Raw genomic sequence first — 19,139 nt, forward strand, 5'->3', positions numbered from 1 at the left:
TTGGGGGTGTCTCTTCCATTCCATCCATCCACTGGTACGCTGGTGGTTACCACATAACTGACATCGCTTGCTTGAGTTGGAGAAAGAGTTTTGGTGGAGGAACAACACCTTCTGGGGACAGATAGCGCCGAAACAGTGATTGCGTACATGACTGCAATATGAGGAATAAGTTGAAATGAAATTCGGAGCCATCAGCTATTCTGTCACTGTGACAGATGAGTTTAAATGTAGAGGTCGACAACCACTTTCGGACAGCAGTTTGGAAACTCTCCACAATGCTGCCAAACTCTTCCAGTTTCCTTATGTTGTAACTGTCTTTTATTTATAATCGTCCAGTGCGTGCAGCCTGTTACGGTAGCCGCAGTAACAACATGATTTACACCATGCAGCATCCTGTTTTCTGCGGGAGGCAATGGATCAGAACGTGTCAATGTTAGTTTAGAACCTGACACAGACTTCGAAATCAGGCGAAAAAACAAAATGTATGGCAGTGTAGAAAGAGTGTTATAGCAGGAAAAAGAACAATGTTTCAAACAACGACACAGGTAGCGTCTCTTGCAACTTACAGTATAGTCTGTAGGATACGGTCATCCTACTACAGTATAGGTGATGAAACTTTAAACTGGTTTGTGCAGTGGATCGATACCTGTATATTTAATAGGATCATCACGTGTGCTCAAAGCCGGCACACAGCAATATTTGTTTTCGATATATGGGAGGAGAGAGATGAAGTAAAAATCTTATGAAGTTCTCTATTGGATGAAGTTAATGGAGCTTTTATAGTTTGTAACTTTTGTCTGGTGGATGGAACAGAACAACGATGATAGAATGTTGGAGTGTTAGACGTGAATGGGCCCTGAGGACTGTGGACCTGTAGTGCCTGCTTGTGGTTTGTAGAAGCACCACAATGCAGCAGCAAAATCCACGTCATTCCCCCAGCCACCACACTGTCTTTGATACTACCTCGTGTTGGAGGATGTAACGGAACATATTAAAGGCTTTACTTTAATGAAGTATGTGATACCCTCCAAATTCAACCAGTTTAACGAGAATTTAAGATTATAGAAGAGTTATTGTGTATGTTAACAATGATTGCACAACATGTCTCCATAAACAGTCAACCCATTAAATCATACTGAATAACTGACCCACACAAAAGTTAATATCACTTGATCACTGATACAGCAAATGTCATCATGTAAAAACACTAAGTTTATCTTAAATAATTAATATGAAGTACGAAAAATAGTGGCCAACTTAGGTATTTTGGATCTCCTTAAATAAAAATCACCCAGTGAAACCTATTTGTTCACTAGGAGCGTTTTCACTCAGTATTCACGTAATCAATCCTATTTTAGACGAAAACCAATGTAATTCTTAATAATTCATGTTACTTACTTAGTTATGCAAATTAGAGAAGTCAATTGGCAAACTTCTAAAAAAAATGGACTTTTTGTAACAGAGAATTATTCTGTCAAGTCAACAAATCTGTCTGTCATTTTCATAACATGTTAAATTATGTCACTCGATGCAAATTAATAACTTATCTGCACAAATTATGATAACAGATGTACATGTGACTTATAAACGATATCTCTTTTTAGTAGTTCTTTGACAATGTTATAAATACAAGCAGCAAGAAGGGTCGAGGAGGTAGTCGGAATGTCACTTTGGTAGAGTGTGTTTGTGTGTTATTGTTTGAGGTGGATAAACAATGCAAAGAACATGCAACGGAAATACTACTTTGTCTTGTGTCATGGTCTTTGGTGGACAGTGGAATTAAGATGGCCACCAGAGTAATAAATATTTGAGGTTTACATATTTGTTGGTTTCGCTCGTTCTTTATCATCAAAAGCACATAAAAAACACGGGACCTCATGTTTTTAACCCTAGACAACCAGATTTAGAGCCAGCATCAGCATCGAGACACAGCAGCGATCCAGCAAGCAGCAGCGATTACTACAACGCATTTTAATGGCGCCAACCAAACGTCAAGTGCTAACAAGCTCCGTAAATGGGAGTGAAATAGTGCGATTACAGCAATTAGCAATATCAACGACTAGGCGACCATTACAAGGAGCAGGCTTTGTTTCTGTCGAATGGTCAAAACACAGTTCTGTCGCAGTAAATCAGCTTCACCAGTTTCTACTCTGGTTACAGAAGGTGGTAGATATAGCTTTCTCCAACTTCTACTCAGTTCCGACTTAGACTGGAACAATCACATGCGCAGAGCTGCAGGGATGGCAGCGCAGAGTCTGAGGGGTAGTTGCAACATGCATAGGGGCTACCTAAAACCATGTTGGAATTTTACTGTAGCAGATAGGTTCGAGAAAGGTGGCTCGTTTCGATATATGAGAGTGCCAAATATATGATTCATTGGTGGCTGTAATCATTAAAGTACTTCTCCATAGGATCCAACGCAGGTATGTGGTTGAATGGAAAGACTTGATTCCAAATCATAGAGATCACTTCTAGCGGATAGCGTAACACTAGAGAGCTGAAAAGCTAGTGTAAATTTCTTACAGCCTAAATCAGCACACCATTTACTACTGTTTGTGATCCTTCTCAATCAATCATCGCCTATAACTCAGTGGATATATCGCAGAGCCTCTGACATGGTATCGAGACATAATACTTTACAAATACTAGTATATAGCGGCGGCGCGAGGGGGTTGCAAATAGCGGTTTCAAACCACCTTGCTTAGCTATATCACTTTCAAAATTCTGCGATTTTATGACGAGGTTGCATCGTGGGCAACGTGTAACCGGACTGCTGGTCTGATAATATACACTCCGGCGGTCACCATCTCAGTGGTTGTCCGGCAAAGCCATTTGATTCGTAGGTAATGCCATACATGGATTTATAAAGCCGATATAGCATTTAACATGGATACTTGTGTGCACATGTAGAACCAAGACCGCTTGTGACAGTAACATACAGTAGTTGTTGGGATCCGGTTTATTAACAACTGGCAGTTGGTAAGACGATTAAACCTCTCTTTCTAAGACACAGTGGTAGCACTCGCAAGAAAAAGTTATGTGACATGTTCAACCATCGTTGATTTTCGGTCAGTATTATTTCGTACCACCAGCGATCAGTTATTGACGAACTATTTTACCTAGAAGTGGGGGGTGCGTGATTGGTTAGACTTGAGCATCAGGCTTATAAAGTATGTGTTTGTGTTCCAATATGTGCAAAGGAAATGACAATGTCCATTCGTAAGGAAGGTATGGATTTGACGTGGAGTACTGTGATAGCAAAGGAAAGAGTATGTCAAGTCATAAGAATGATACTGATATTTCTATTTCTAGAGCCGCAGATGTCAACAGAGTGTATTTCCGATACTTCGCTCATTTTCGAATGTCGTTCACCTGAGACCGCCATCGTAACATTTAGTTGTAAGTACAGGGGTAAAATATGTATGTGACCGGTTTTTTTGTTAGGACTATTCTGTCTATGTGTGCTTGGCATGCAGCGCCGGCGGCCAGTGTGCGGATGATTCACGATTCCCGTTAACGGTAGGAGCTGTCAGACTGGAGATGCCAGTTGGAGTGTAGGAATTTAGATGACATAACTGTGTTGTTCTGTGGATGACCGAATAGCGAAATAATTCTTACTATGTGTTGGATAGCTTTCGTGATTGCGTGGAAATATGACAAAATTCACTACGGAGACGTGTTTGCACTGGACCATTACTCACACACACTCCGTCTTCAGGCCACAAGTGGCCCATCGGGACCATCCGACCGCCGTGTCATCTTCAGTTGAGGATGCGGATAGGAGGGGCGTGTGGTCAGCACACCGCTCTACCGGTCGTTACGATGGTGTTCTGCGACCGGAGCCGCTACTATTCGGTCGAGCAGCTCCTCAGTTGGCATCACGAGGCTGAGTGCACCCCGAAAAATGGCAACAGCTCATGGCGGCCCGGATGGTCACCCATCCAAGTGCCGGCCACGCCCGGCAGCGCTTAACTTCGGTGATCTGACGGGAACCGGTGTATCCACTGCGGCAAGGCCGTTGCCCGGACCATTACTCCCTCCCATGTAAATTGTTCGGTTGACTGTTATTGGACATTTTGCGCCTTTATTTAGTTGAGAGAAGAATGATTGTGGTGTGTGCATGTAACATGTGGAAGATACGTTTGCCAGTTCTCTAGACATGAGGTACACTTTAGTTGACCTTATAAATTATAGCGGTGATTTGGAATCTGCTACATCACCGACATGAGTATTCGCGAGTTGAAATACCAGTATTCTCTATTTTTTTCGAGTTTCCGCGTCAATGTCTTCGTAGTCGTGACAAGTTTCTAGTTAGTCAGTGGCTTACAGCACGCCCCACCTACCTACACTTTCGGGTTTGTAGAGAAATAATTTCCTGTCTGTGTCTTCAGAATTATGTTGCGCGAACGATTGTTAGGATACTGCTGTGTGCTCCATATCTGAAAGTACCGCGAAAATGGTATAATATTATTTCAAACCATGCGAAAATACATCTCTCTTGTAATCCCACAGACTGGGGATGAGTGTAGAAAAAGCAAGCAAGCAGTTCCGGACCAGAAACAGTAACGCGTTTGTCCCCGAATTTCTACATCTACATCTACGTGATTACTCTGCTATTCACATTAAAATGCCTGGCAGAGGGTTCAATGAACCACCTTCAAGCTGTCTCCCTACCGTTCCCCTCTCGAACGGCATGCGGGGAAAACGAGCACTTAAATTTCTCTGTGCGAGCCGTGATTTCTCCTATTTTGTCGTGATGATCATTTCTCCCCATGTAGGTGGGTGCCAACAGAATATTTTCGCAATCGGAGGAGAAAATTGGTGATTGAAATTTCAAGAGAAGATCCCGTCGCAACGAAAAACGTCTTTGTTTTAATGATTGCCACTCCAATTCCCCTATAACGTCTGTGACACTATCTCCCCTATTTCGCGATAATACAAAACGAGCTGCCCTTCTTTGTACTTTTTCGATGTCATCCGTCAGTCCCACCTGATGCGGATCCCACGCCGCACAGCAATACTCCAGAATAGGGCGGACAAGTGTGGTGTAAGCAGTCTCTTTAGTAGACCTGTTGTACCTTCTAAGTGTTGTGCCAATGAATCGCAGTCTTTGGTTTCCTCTACCCACAATATTATCTATGTGATCGTTCCAATTCAGGTTATTTGTAATTGTAATCACTAAGTATTTAGTTGAATTTACAACTTTCAGATTTCTGTGACTTATCGCGCAATCGCTAAATTTAGCGGGTTTCTTTTAGTACCCATGTGTATAACTTCACACTTTTCCTTATTCAGGGTCAATTGCCACTCTTCGCACCATACATATATTTTATCTAAATCATTTTTCACGTCGTTTTGATCATCTGATTACTTTACAAGACGGTAAAGGACAGCATCATCTGCAAACATTCTAAGACGGCTATTCAGATTGTCTCCTAAGTCGTCAATATATACCAAGAACAATAGAGGGCCTATAACAATTCCTTGAGGAACGCCGGATATTACTTCTGTTTTACTCGATGACGTTCCGTCTATTACTACGAACTGTGACCTATCTGACAGGAAATCACGAATCCAGTCGCACAACTGAGGCGATACTCCGTAGGCACGCAGTTCGGTTAGAAGACGCTTGTGAGGAACGGTGTCGAAAGCCTTCTGGAAATCTAAAAATATGGAATCAATTTGACATCCCCTGTCGAGACGACTTATTACTTCATGAGTATAAAGAGCTAGTTGTGTTTCACAAGAACGATATTTTCTGAAACCGCGCTGACTATGTGTCAATAAATCGTTTTCTTCGAGGTACTTCATAATGTTCGAATACAGTGTATGTTCCAAATTCCTACTCCAAATCGACGTTAGTGATATAGGCCTGTAATTCAGCGGATTACTCTACTTCCCTTTTTTGGTATTGGTGTGACTTGAGCAATTTTCCAGTCTTTAGGTACGGATCTTTCTGTGAGCGAGTGGTTGTATATAATTGCTAAATATGGAACTATTTTATCAGCATACTCTGAGAGGAACCTGACTGGTATACAATCTGGACCGGAGGCCTTGCCTTTAATAAGTGATTTAAGCTGCTTGGTTACTCCGAGGATATCTACTTCTATGTTTCTCATCTTGGCAGTTGTTCTTGATAGAAATTCAGGAATATTTACTTCCTTCGTCTTCTTTGGTGAAGGAGTTTCGGAAAACCGCGTTTAATAACTCTGCTTTAGTGGCACTGTCATCAGTGACTTCACCGTCGTTATTGCGCAGTGAAGGTATTGATTGTGCGTTGCCACTGGTGTGCTTTATGTACGACCAGAAATTATCAAAAGCATCTCGCATTCAAGTACGCGCCATATTTCAAACTTCTGTAAGACTTTGCCAATCTTGGGAATTTTGCGTTCTTTTAAATTTGGCTTTTTCCATTGCTTCTGCAACAACGATCTGACCCGTTTTGTGTACCATGGGGGTTCAGTACCATCACTTATTAATTTAAGCGGTATATATCTCTCAATTGCTGTCGATACTCTCTCTTTGAAAACATTCCACAACTTTTCTACACTTACATGATCAGATCGGGAGGAGCGAAGACTGTCTCTTAAAAAAGGTGTCAAGAGCATTTTATCTGCTATTTTAAATAGTGTTTCTTTTTTATGGTTGGAGGTGTTACAGTATTCAGCCTAACAGCAACTGCCTTGTGGTCACTAATCCCTGTATTTGCCACAATACTCACTATTTGTCCAGGATTATTTGTTGCTAAGAGGTCAAGTATGCTTTCGCAACCATTTACGCTTCGAGTGGGCTCATGAACTAATTGTTCAAAATAATTTTCTGAGAAAGCGTTCAGTACAGTTTCGGATGACGTTTTATGCCTGCCGCCGGCTATAAACGTATAATTTTTCCAGCATATCGAGGGTACATTAAAGTCACCACCAGCTATAACTGTATGAGCGGGGTACTTATTTGAAATGAGACTCAAGTTTTCTTTGAACTGTTCAGCAACTATATCCTCTGAGTCGGGGGGTCGGTAAAACGATCCAATTAATAGTTTAGTCCGATTGTCAGGTATAACCTCTACCCATACTATTTCACACTAACTATTTACTTCAATTTCGCTACAAGGCAAACTACATCTGACAGCAATACATCATCATCATCATCATCATCATCATCATCATCAGTTATCTGCTATATTAGCAGGTCCTTTGTCTCTCCATTTTCTGCGATCCATTGCTTCCTTCTTAAGGCTGCTGTATGTTGTACCGTCCATCATGTCATCCAGTATCTGGAATCTCTTCCTTCCTCGCTTCCTTTTCCCTTCTACATAACCTTCTAAAACTGTTTTTATCAGTCCGTCATTCTTTCTTAATATATGCCCAATCCCATTTCTTTTTCTTCTCTTTATTATATCTAGTAACTGTTTTTTCTCTCCCACTCTTCTCAGTACCTCTTCATTTTTTACTCTGTCCATCCAACTTATTCTTTCCATCTTCCGCCACGTCCAGATCTCAAAAGCCTCCAGCCTTTCTCTGTCTTTTTTCCTCATAGTCCGTGTTTCAGCGCCATATAGAAGAACACTCCATATAAGACATTTTATGAGTCTCTTTCTGAGTTCTCTGTCCAGACCGCTGCAGAAGATTCTCCTTTTCTTATAAAACGCCTCTTTTGCCATCAATACATACTCCACCACAACTGTACTTAATCTATCCTCTCTGAACACTGTTAGATCGTTTGAAAAAATTTCGGCTGAACTTATTTACGGCTTTAGCCAACTCTCTGTACCTCAACTATTTGAGCTTCAGTGCTTTCTATTAGTGCTTGGAGCTCTGGTTCTTCCCCAACACAGCTATGACAATTTACAACTACAATACCAATCGTTTCTACAACTTCCTTGTTGTGTTTTACCTGCCCACTTTTAGACGGACGTCCCTTCTGTGATTCCCTGAGGCCCTCTAACCTAAAAAACCGCCCTGTCCCTTCCACACAGCCCCCCCTACCCATGTAACCGCCTCCCGTGTGTAGTGGACTCCTGACCTATTAAGCGGAACCCGGAAACCCACCACCCGATGGCGCAAGTCAAGGAATCTGCAGCCTACACGGTCACAGTACCGCCTGAGCCTCTGATTCAGACCCTCCACTCGGCTCTGCACCAAAGGACCACAGTCGGTTCTATCGACGATGTTGCAGATGGTGAGCTACGCCTTAATCTCGGAAGCAAGACTGATAGTCTTTACCATTTCCGCTAGCCGCCCGAAACCAGACAGAATCTGCACCAATCAAAAGCGACACACGTCGTTGGTACCGACATGAGCCACCACCTGCAGTTGGCTGCACCCTGTACTCTTCATGGCATCCGGAAGCACTCTTTCCACATCCAGAATGACTCCCACCCAGAATGCACACTGGCTTCCTTCCCCTCCTTGGCAGCCATGTTCCTAAGGGCCCCCATTACCCGCCTTATGTTGGAGCTCCCCACTACCAGCAAACCCACCCTCTGTGAATGCCCAGACCTTGCGGGCCGAGAAGCTTCCTCTGGAACAGGGTGGACGACTGCATCCGGCTCAGAGACATCGTCAGCTACAGATAACGCCCGAAAGCTGTTCGTCAAATGAGCCAGGGAGGCCCTATGATCAGCCCCTCAGAAAGGTTTTTGCTGCCTGCCAGACTTTGGAATGCTCTCCTACTCGACCACAGGTGAGGGGTCAACCTCAGTGCAGGCAGTACGCGAGGCAGCCACAGCAGTGGACCAATCGGACGGCACGTGGGACGTGCTCCACGTCCCTCGCATCCCCGCGTTCGATCCCCCACAGTGACGCCCCTTGGCAACAGCCTCAAGCTGTGTGACGGAAGCCAAAGCAGCCTGGAGCTGTGAGTGAAGGTCGCCAACTCAGCTCGCATCTGTACACAACAAAAACACTTCCTATCGATTACTGTAATCGCTCCTGTTCGAAGCTTGTAAAAATATGTAGCAAGCAAACAGTGTACCCGCCTTATTAGTAGCATGAACTCACGGGGCTGCTCTCGCTGACGGTCTAGAGTGACTTTGGTCTGCTGAGGGCAATCTGGTCACACATCGGGAGAGGATGAGCGCTGAACTTGCAGGGAAGTATCCAGTGCTGCAAGGAGTGTATACAGTGCCATCTGTCTTCGTGGTATATGTGTGAATTATATAAAAGGGCAGATTTTGTATGGCGCAAGATACGAATTGTATGTTTATTACATCAACAAGGTTCGTGGTGATACATTGCTGGGTTGGAGATTTGACGATCTGTAGGCCACTTTGAAGGGTTTAATTGTCGATGGAATATGGCGATATGTACAAAATACAATCATAATGCTTTATCATTCACAAGACATTCTTTATGCCGGGATGTAAGAGCGTCTACAAACTGATTAGAACACGATGGAGGCAAGGTATGTACGGAAGGTTCTGAGAAAACAAGAGTTCAAAGACAAGTTGAAGTAGACCATCCATCTTTGGCTGGAATGCCACCACTCATCCGCCACTGTGGCATTAGGACATCTCCAGACCTGTAGCTGTAGGATACCGAAATGCCAGCCATTTTTTTTCTGTTCTGTAAGACAGTGCTTCGAATTCTGTTTGCATAGGTGTTCTGATTTCCCCCCGTCTGTGCTTAGAGAGTGTTCTCTTTCCAAACAAAAAGAATTCTTTTATGATTAACTGTGTTTTCGCGAGCATGCACAGGTTTTTAGCGGTAAGAACGTTTAACGATTCTGAGACATATATTGATAGCAGGACAAACATTTCTCGCGATGCGTTAGCCATGCTTCGTATGTGTGCACGGCTAGATGCAGCTCACATGTCCCATTAGGATCGCTAGGAACAATGCACCCTGTGCTATTCTGTGATGTCAGTATCCACGGGTATTGCATCAGCAACGGTAAACACACCTACTGCCCCGAGGCATCTTGCTATAGGATCGGCGTGAGCCCGCGTTGAAGTTTTGTGACATCAATATAACACTCGAAGAACTCTAACTGTATACCATAAAACAGACCTAACTTTCACCTGCTCGCTGTAGGCAGTAGCAGTGTGAGAGCAATGGCTCACGTTGGCCTGTGTCTGGTGGTGGCTCACGGTGGCATCAAAGAGCGCGCCCTTGGAGTGTCTAGACTCTGCAAATAGGTCTTTGCTCCCGTCTACTCACATCAGCAACGGTACCTAGGTGATGACGTATTTCGAGAGGAATTTCTCAGGTGTCAAGTATGATAGGGGGTTGCTGCCAACTCATGCTCGAGGGACCTGAATGGGAACCTGTGCGTGGCTCTGCAGCTGATGGCCGCAACACTTTGTGTGGGCTGCCGGTGCATCCGGATTTCTTAGAGCGTGTGCGGTAGCCTGGTAGCCTCCTGTGAGGTCCAGTGTACAGGGGGCAGCGGGCGGTGCCTGCGCACACTGTTTGTGTGTGTGTTGCATTATTTTGCGAGCAGGTCTCTAGGCTGTGCTATGCATTATTTTTCACAGTTTCGGAGTTGATTTTGTGTCAGCACATCAGTGTACTGCATTATTTAGGAGGAGTTTGCATGTGTGTGTGCTGTGTACTGAAATCATTTCGGTAATTTACGAGTTGTTAGCGTTTCTGCAGAGCATTAATTCACTAATTTACAAATAGTTTACAAGTCGGTAGGCTGTGTGGCGAGACACCAAGCATGTCAGAACATGTGTTTTGTATCAGTGTGATAAATGCACTATCTAAAATCCATTCCTAAATTATTTGTTCCAAAATAAATAAAATACACTCCTTTCTCTCTCCAGCAGCCCAGTGCAGGCTGAGTCATTTTCCCCTGCAGACAGCTATCTTGGGTTATGTCACAGAACGGACGACAGTGCCCTCTGCTGGCAGTACTGTGTACTAGGTCTGGTGGACTCCGTACCCCATGGCGACTGCACTTAATGGTAGTACTCCCTCTAACTGTTTAAATAAATAGTGCATGCAAAATAAAGACTTATGTCCAGCACACGTTGAGTCCTCTTCCTACCATTTCCTAAGAACAGTTGGTGGACAGATGGCTTAGGTTAGTGGAGGTAGCCCAAGTGCCCTTTCTTTCCCGCCATTTCCTTGGGTTAGTAGATATAGCCCAAGTGGCCTTTCTTTAGCGCCAAAATTCAAATTTTCCTCCAATCCCTAGAACGAGGTGGGGGTCAGATGACTTAGGTTAGTGGAGGTAGCCCAGGTGACCTATTTTCCCGTCATTTTCTTAAGTTAGTAAAGGTAGTCGTGGTGTGTTTCGTTGTCCTGATGGAATCTGAACTCCCTGCCAGGGGGTTGTGGCAGGGGGGTGGGGGGGCGTGGTATTTTCCCACCATCTTTTATAACAGTACTTGCCTCATTAGCTGATGTCACGGCCGCCACCTCGGATGACTTCGTGTTTTCTTGCCAAGTCTACAGGCCGCCATCTTGGATGACGTCATCATCACCATCTGGGATACATATGGCAACAATGGGGAGTGGGGCCATACGAATATCTAGTCCCACTACTGGTCACTTCCTCACTGTCGCCCAACTCAAAGCGGTCTTTGTTCACAGGGTGACTGTCGCGAGTGACTCGGCAATTATGTTTGCCCTCAACATCAGTTCAGGAATCAGGAGACCTGACCACCTTAACGAAATAACAAAGACCGTAGAGCCTCTTTTCACAAGACGAAATACATTACAGAGGTCAGAAATGGGCCACAACGGATGCTTGCATGGTAAGACTGAAAGAGTCGAGACGAATAAGTAAGTGGGAGAAGTGATCCAACAGAACAGTGTAGAAGGGGATCAGGAGTAATGAATTTTTAAAAATGTCTGTAATAACTGGGTGCTGAGATAAAATAAAGGAGAGGGGACGTCTGGAGGCAACACCTTTGATTCAACACTGATGCCAACTCAGATCAGTCTCCACAATATCGTCAGGTTGTATTGTTTATTGAACCGGGGACCTAGAAACGAAAGAGTGGTTCACAGCTGTACAACAGGCCACACCAGTCCCCCCCCCCCCCAACTCCCGCCCCTCCGCACCGCCGCTCCACACCGAACCCAGGGTTATCGTGTGGCTCGGTCCCCAATGGAGCCCGCGCCCCCCCTCCCCCCACCCCCCAGACGAGTGTAATCCCAAATGTTTGCGTGGTAGAGTAGTTATGGTGTACGTGTACCTGGAGACAGTATTTGTGCAGGAATTGCTGACACAGTGTAACTGAGACGGAATAAGGGGAACCAGCCCGCATTCGTCGAGGTAGATGTAAAATCGCCTTAAAAGCCACCCACAGGCTAGCCGGCACACCGGACCTCGACCCTGATGTGCAGGGCATATTCGTGCCGTGGACCGGCACGCCTTAACGTTCGGGAAGCAGCGCGTTAGACCGTGCGGCTAGCCGGGATCTTCACCTTCGGCCCTGCGCTATTATTACCGGTAAACGGAGAAGTGGGTCAACTTATTGTCCGTACGGAAATAGGCACTCTTTTCGTTTATTTACATCCTAAGACAAAAAAGACAGACCGTGAACGAAGTATCCCAATGGGACAGAAAATCGGTGCAGAGAAACAAATGATTATAATATCAGCAATATAGCACGATTCGAGAGAAAGTGGTTCACAAGCTGGACAAGTCAGTAACGCGTTGATCCACCTCTGGTCCTTATGCCCTTGTCATTCGGCTCGGCATCGAATGGTGGAGTTGTCGGATGTTCTCTCGAGGGATATCGTGCCAAATTCTGTCCAAGTGGCGCGCTAGCCCCTCAAAATCCCGAAGTCGTTGTAGAACTGTCTGTAATGCTCCATACGTTCTCAATAGGAAGACAATCGAGGTACGGCTTGGCCAGCACGAAGACGAGCAGTAAAAACAGGCATTATGTTGCTTTAATGTGAGCCCAGGAAGGTTTTACACGAAGGGCAACAAAACGAGGCGTAGAACATCACAGAGCGCCGTGCTGTCAGGTTGCCGCGGATCATACCCACACGCGTCCCGGTGTGAAAAGAAGTGGCAGCGCAGACCGTCACTCCTGGCAGGCGGCAGTTACGTCGGCACTCGGACTTAGCAGGGCTAAGTTCGGAGCGGGACTCATCGCTGAAGACAATTCTACCCCGATGAGGTTCCGGCACGGCGGTACGCCGACGTTATTGTACGCCCAGTTTTGCTGCCCTTCGTGGCAAGCCGTCCCGGGCTTACATTTCGGCAACACAGTGGCCGCACGCAGACGGCGGTTGTCTTCGTGCTCGCCAAACCCTAACTCGGGCACCAGGGTCGCCGGATGCCTTCCAATCGAGAACGTTTGTAGCTTACGGGCAGAGCTCTGCGACTAGCTCGGGATTTTGACGGTGTAACGCGCCAATTGGGCAGAATTTTGCACGACATTCCTGAGGAGAGACTCCAGCAGTTTTATCAATCGGTGGGAAGCCTAACAACAGGGACATGCGAGTCAGAGGCGGACCAGTGCGTTGCTGCCTGGCCTGCTCAGTCTGTGGAGCTCTTTCTCTCGAATAAACTGTCCCGTTTTTATTTAGCTGTGAACAGTTGTTCGACTGTGCATGAACTGATTTCCGTCCTACTCGTATAATTCCTTCTTTTTTTTCTTACGTCTTAGAATGTATATACGTGGAGTCATTGACGTGACGTACTCTCGGTCCGGAACTCGATACTGTCTGATCGCTGACAGGCTGAGATGGTCCGGTGTCAGCACGAGACATTTTGTACGTCAGTTACGAATGGTGTAGAAGCGCACAGCGACTTCAATGGGGAAGTGTATAGTCTGTGGCCGATTCGGAGCACAAGGTACGTTACGATGTGAACCGGTAGTGGGGGGCGAGGGCGGGGGTGGGCGTGCAGCGTGGCAGTCCGTTCTGCCCAAAGACACCGTCCAACACACAGCAAGTGCTCCACACGCTGCCCGCTGCCCGCTGCCCGCTGCCCGCTGCACGTCACTGCAGTGAGAAGACGTCGCCCTGGCCGGCAGAGACTCGCATTGCCGGCCCACTCCTGACGGCTGCTGCAACGCTCCCTGGCCTACTGCGAGGACAACAGCACACCACGTGCTAACAGCGAGCCGGCCGCTGTGGCCGAGCGGTTCTAGCCGCTTCAGTCTGCAACAGCGCGACCGCTACGGTCGCAGGTTCGAATCCTGCCTCGGGCACGAGTGTGTATGATGTCCTTAGGTTAGTTAGGTTTAAGTAGATGTTAAGTCCAATAGTGCTCAGAGCCATTTGAACAATCTGAGCTAACAACAAAATTATCAAACTGTCGGTGAGTGCTGTAGGGCGAATATCTCTTATGCGCGGTGTCGGTCGATATTTTCCACATACCGCACCCAAGCGACCATTCTAAGCACATTTTGTGTGTGCCAGTGTCGCAGCTTCACTGGCTTTTGCCTGGGACCTTCGGTACTGTGCCGTCCCCGACTGACGGTAGCCCAGCCAGGGGAACCGACGCTCGGCGGCGTCTCTCGTACTATATTTGAACACTTAGTGTTCACAGATATTTCTCTGACGCGAATGGAAAAACGTTTAAAGCCCAACGAGAAACTCCCCGCATGAAGCGCTGGAGCCTTCCAGTGTCAGCTGCAGTCGGCCTGCAGGATACCGATGCGACTGTAATCATTTTGGCACGATTTTCATTTTATTGTACGCCAGTACAGCCGTAACAAATTGTAAGTAGGCCTACGGACATCCAATCCTTGTAGGACTAATAACAGTAAGACTCCGTAACAGTGGATTCCAGTAGAAGATGCAATTCTCGTTTCTACGTACACAGCCAGTTACGAGTTTTCCTGCTGAGTTGATCTCGCTCGGGCCCGCCTAGTTCGTGACGGCCGCCTTCTTCGCGGGCCTCGCCAGCACGCGGCTGGCTGCCGGGCAACAACCGGCTGCCCGGATACCACAGCCCAGCATCCTGGCATCCACTTACTAGATAACTAACATGTTTACGGAGGTGACAGTACAACTTTTGGTTTGGTCACCACGTTGGTGCGGGCGTGGAGGGGCCCCATCTCTATTATTATTAGCCGGCTGCCACGGCCCGCCGGTAAGAGAACACGTACAGTCCGCGCAGCTTCGGCACAATTTAGCGGCACCAGTGAGCCCGGCAAGCGACCAAAAGCATTTAGAGTTGGAACTCCTTTTTAGCTTTCGATTTTCCACCTTTTCCGTGAAGAAGATGTGCGCTGTATACCTCACATTCACCCAGTGTTGTCACAGTATAATGAAAATTAAAGTGATAACCGAATACTGAATGCTATTGAAGGAAATTGTTTCAGTTGTGGAACTGCATGTTTCTGTGAAATAATAGCTGATGAATTAATGCTCGCTTTCAGTCAGCTGCTAAAATCACACTCATACTTCGATATACGAGCATTTCGAACACAACAAATGAAAAAGATTTACTCAGAGAGAGTGACAACAAAGTATAATTGACAATTTTGTTTATAATTAACTTAAAACTTCAGTCCAGCTACAGTGTAGGCTCTCGTGAATAAATCGAATAAGAGAACAGAAAGAGAAAGGAAATGCAACTTGTAGTGGTAAAAAGATATACCGATCGAGGTGGTGCAGTGGACTTTTGCATTCGGGAGGACGACTGTTCAACCCTGCGTCCGGCCATCCTGATTTAGGTTTTCCGTGATTTCCCTAGATCACTTCACACAAATGGTTCCTTTGAAAGGGTACGCCCGAATTCCTTCCCCATCCTCCCCTAATCCGAGCTTGTGCTCCGTCTCTAATGACGGGACGTTAAACACTAATTTCCTCCTCCTCAACAGATATGAGTATTATTCGAACACAATTCTGTCTGGATAAGTATTCGAATAAGTAGGCCATTCCAACAAATTTATTCGCCAATAAATTATCTGTAAATAAATAACTAGTAACACATAATGCTGTTGTACTGTCTTTGTTTACTCCTTGTACAGAATTAGTGTTTGTTCCCTTGGTTCAGTACAGTTTCTGTTTTATAAATAGATTATTAATAGTTTGTCCAAAAATGTGCCTTTGGGGCTCAGAGGCAAAGTTCTAGACTACAAAACTTAGGCTTGGGTTTCGATCCCTGGTTGGTACTACGATTTTCTTTCAGCTATAACAATGACAATATTGCCAAGTCATGTCCCACTGTCCTTCGGAGCATGTGTTGAAATGTGGACCCCCCTCTAACTGGCTGCATCTGTTCGCAGGTGAGAGGAAGTCGAGGGCGCACCGCACTGCAGTTCGGAAACCGCCCTTCACCCTTCACCCTTGAGCACAGCTTTACTCGATTTACAGCGTAACAAACGAATCATAAAAATGCTCAGCAGTTACGGCTATAATGCACCAGGCAGCCGCTATGTTAAACAGCCAATTTAGTCAGACAGCTGACCGTCAGTCGCGATCGATCAACCGGGCGAGATGGACGTCGAATATGTAATGCCTTTTTTTCTCACAACAAATGTACTTTACTACAAATATAAAAATTATTTTTCCGTCATTTTACTTGCTTTATCCGCTGTCAATTATGCTTAGGTATTGGAGCATACGGAAAATATAGTAACTCGTTACTAAAAAATTAACAAATATCGGAGAAAAACCGCATACCAAACAAGGGAGTACCGCAGTCAGCGACGAGGCATTTGGCATGTCTCAAAATTTAATGCGCCCTTACGGTGGAACGAGTTTAACAAACAATAAAATAATCTTTAAAAACCGACAGTCCCCGACTAGGACGTTTAAAGAGTACACATTGGAAAATTAATGGAATACAGAGACTTCTTCATCGCGGTGACGCGGCGGCTCGCGGAACTGGCGAACGTTCGCATCAGACCCTAGCGGTAGCCGATGACGGACTGCCACTGAGGTATGGGGCGCGACTCACCGAAACGCCTGGTGCGTTTGGTCACTTACACCGTGAACCTACGTGAAGGAAAGACGAAGTTGGGCAAAGACACACGAAATTTTATTTTCTTTGCGATGCACTCTTCCGCATATTTCATTATACATGTTTCCTTATTTCACCATAAACAGATTTCATGGCTACCGTACATAACTGTTCACCATCCCTTTTAGAAAAGCGACAGCTCTACAACAGAAACTCATTACTACTTTCATAACAGCTTTTAATATTTCAAATTGCAGCACCTATACGCAGTTTACTATAACGATAGTACATTACCTGTTATCTGATTTTAATTTGTTTATAATTGAAAATGTCTTGACAGTAGATCCTCAATTCTTACTACATTAAGATCATGTATTTTAACCACTCTGTGCGTGTTAGCTATTGAGATTACCAACGAACTAGTAGCACAACAGTCAGCTCCATCTGTAAACTGCCATCAACACCATTGTCGCAGAAGAGGCCCAGAAGCGCATTCGCCGCAGCGTAGTGGTTACGATACTAGACTATTGCATGGAGAGTCGTGAGTTCAAAACTCACCTGAACTAAAAAATTTTAATTTCTGTATTCGGTTCGAGTACAGTCTAGAAGTATCCACAAATGGCAAAAATCATTGTACTGGAATGTTCTGTAACTGTATACATACCGTACGTGTTCTGGCCGGAGACAGTACGCTCCGCGCTCTTGTATGTGCAAGTGCTGAATAAACCTTAGTTAAGTGAAGTTAGTGTCCATCATTCATCTACTTACACCTTCCTCTAGGTGACATTATTCTGTTGGAGACGCTGGGTATTGGAACTTGTGATAGCGAACACTATCGACGACACAGTGGCTCCCATCAGGCCCCGACAGAGCCGCAGTTTACGTGGTGAGAAACCCCAGTTCCAGCCATATTCAACAGATCACAATCTATCGGAGGCAGAAGAAAAAGAGGACGTCACGATGACAGCAACTGTGTCCCACCACATGACACATCCTTCCGGGTTCTCTGGTGACGATGAGTAAGATCCAAACAAGTGGCTGAAGGTTTATGAGCGTATAGCCGAATTTAACAGATGGGATGACACCGTGTGTTTGGCTAACGTATTTTCTAGTTGGTGGGCACTGCCAAGCAACGGTATGAGAACAGCGAGGAGAAGTTCACAAGCTGGGAAGTATTCCAGGCGGAACTGCGCAAGTATTTCGGCGACACACAACGACAGAAGTGCAAGACTGAAGATAAATTAAAGTGCAGGGCACAGCGTCCAAGAGAAACTGCAGCATCCTACATTCAAGACGTCTTGGAGCTGTGTAAAATGGTGGATCCTCGAATGAAGGAGGAAGATAAGGTTGCACATCTCGTGAAAGGTGTTGCTGAGGAAATGCATCAAGCTCTACCCCTGGAGGAGGTTTCGACAGCAGACGACTTCATAAAATGGTGCCAGTATATCGAGACTACGCACCAAAAAAGAATTGCACGCAAGAAGTTTGAACGGCTTCCAAACGTCGTATCGATGTCTGTGATGGAGGAAGAAACTGATTTCACAAGTCTTCTTCGTCAGATAGTGAGAGAGGAAGTTCAGAAGGCACTTGGATTGTACGGCGAGCAAAAAACCGAGACGCTTCAAGAGGTCATAAGGGAGGAAATGGAACAGACATTAAACCCAATCTCTCGTCCTTCATTTCCCATTAAACCGATAAAAAGGTTGAGACCCAGGCGAAGTTACGTTCCTACAATGCCGCATGAAGAACCTGTTGGGGCTCCAAGGAAGACTCATGTTTGGAGGACCGCAGATAACCAACCAGTATGTTCCTACTGCGGACGACCGGGACATGTGGTGCGCCATTGTCGAGAAAGGCGGCGGATATTTGATGACGCCCGCGCCAGAAGACAGCAGACCGATCTTAGCCGACGCCAATTCCGGGACGACGAAGATGAACAAGAAGATGTGGGTGCAGGACGACGTAGGTCACCATCGCCACAAGCTAGCCGCTGGAGAGGACGCTCCCCAACACGCCGATCGAGGTCTCCATCGCCGTTTAGAAGCTCCAGCCGATCACCCAGCCGTCGCAACCTGCAAAACTAAAGGGTGCGACCTTCCTTGGAGGTGAGGCCGCCGAAGAGAAAAATCCTCCGCCGTCGATCACTACAAAAGTGATAGGAAACTACGTCAATATCCTCGTGGATGGCCGACTAGCCCAAGCTCTTGTGGAGTCTGGAGCGTCATATTCAGTCATTTCGGAGAAGTAGCGTCGCCAGTTGCAGAAAACCGTATTCGTTGACAGCAAAACATCTCTGTTGAAGGTGGCTAATCGGA

The 19,139-nt window shown here is 45.8% G+C and overlaps 1 protein-coding gene and 1 pseudogene across 1 annotated transcript in view; both read right to left on the reverse strand.

The window, feature by feature from the left end:
- Positions 1 to 19,139, reverse strand: part of LOC124777336 — a 798,431-nt gene that overhangs the window by 315,725 nt on the left and 463,567 nt on the right. The gene's annotated exons all lie outside the window — the stretch shown is intronic.
- LOC124778503 lies at positions 3,906 to 4,023 on the reverse strand (annotated as a pseudogene).

The sequence above is a fragment of the Schistocerca piceifrons genome, chromosome 2 (genome assembly GCF_021461385.2).
Source record: "Schistocerca piceifrons isolate TAMUIC-IGC-003096 chromosome 2, iqSchPice1.1, whole genome shotgun sequence".
NCBI classification, from domain to species: Eukaryota; Metazoa; Arthropoda; class Insecta; order Orthoptera; family Acrididae; genus Schistocerca; species Schistocerca piceifrons.